The sequence below is a fragment of the Haemaphysalis longicornis genome, unplaced genomic scaffold, assembly GCF_048455015.1.
Source record: "Haemaphysalis longicornis isolate Haplotype H1 unplaced genomic scaffold, Haemaphysalis longicornis Haplotype H1 scaffold_5, whole genome shotgun sequence".
In the NCBI taxonomy this organism is placed as follows: domain Eukaryota; kingdom Metazoa; phylum Arthropoda; class Arachnida; order Ixodida; family Ixodidae; genus Haemaphysalis; species Haemaphysalis longicornis.
The window spans coordinates 28,379,371-28,380,036 of record NW_027526385.1 but is presented as its reverse complement, the minus strand read 5'-3'; the positions used below and the strand labels follow the sequence as shown (position 1 = coordinate 28,380,036).

The 666-nt window shown below is 44.1% G+C and overlaps 1 protein-coding gene across 1 annotated transcript in view; it reads left to right on the top strand.

Annotated features, from left to right (window-relative positions):
- Positions 1-225: 225 nt before the first annotated feature.
- The window catches only part of LOC144139126 (uncharacterized), a 10,613-nt gene continuing 10,172 nt past the window's right edge, over positions 226-666 (top strand). Inside the window, exon 1 of the mRNA XM_077671582.1 lies at positions 226-324. The gene's annotated coding sequence lies outside the window, so the exon portion shown is untranslated. The remainder of the gene's footprint in view (positions 325-666) is intronic.

Below are 666 nucleotides of genomic sequence, written 5' to 3'. Positions count from 1 at the left end.
AGCTGCCCGGAGTAACGAACTTGAACTCAAGCATCGCGTTGCAGTCTTGCAAAAAAAGTATGAAAACAACTTCTAAGAAATATTTTACGAAGGACGGACTTGGCCTGTATATGTTTTACTTTATGAGCAATCTTTTTCTACTATAACTCAGAAGCAGGATCCCCTTGCCTCGTAATCAAGACTGCTGTGACCTATATTCATATCGGCCTGCAAGCACGCCCGCCAGCTGCTTATATAAGAACGGCTCAAGTCACTGCTTTTCGTACTGCCTCCAGAGTCCCCTGTACGAAACGCCTTTTTTTCGATATTGGCCCGACCAGCGAGGTAAGAAAGCTTCATAACTACTAACCGGACGTTTGGTCCGCGAACTAAGCTTTTAAGAGTGGACGTAGGATGTTTTTTATCTCTAACCTTTTTTCGAATGCAACCACAATTGAAGTAAGGAGATTTCAATCCATATCATTTATACAAACTGTTGAACCCCTGTGCTGCCACGGGTGCCAAACCAACAATGAAATGTAGAGTTCAAGCCCAGATTTTCTCCGGTTTCACGGGCAACTGGTATGCCTTCAACCAGTGTAAGTGCGGTTCCGCAACAAATTTGTACGTACTGGCCACGACTCGAAACCTCAATCTCTGAAGTTAGGCGTAACCTAAAACAAAGGA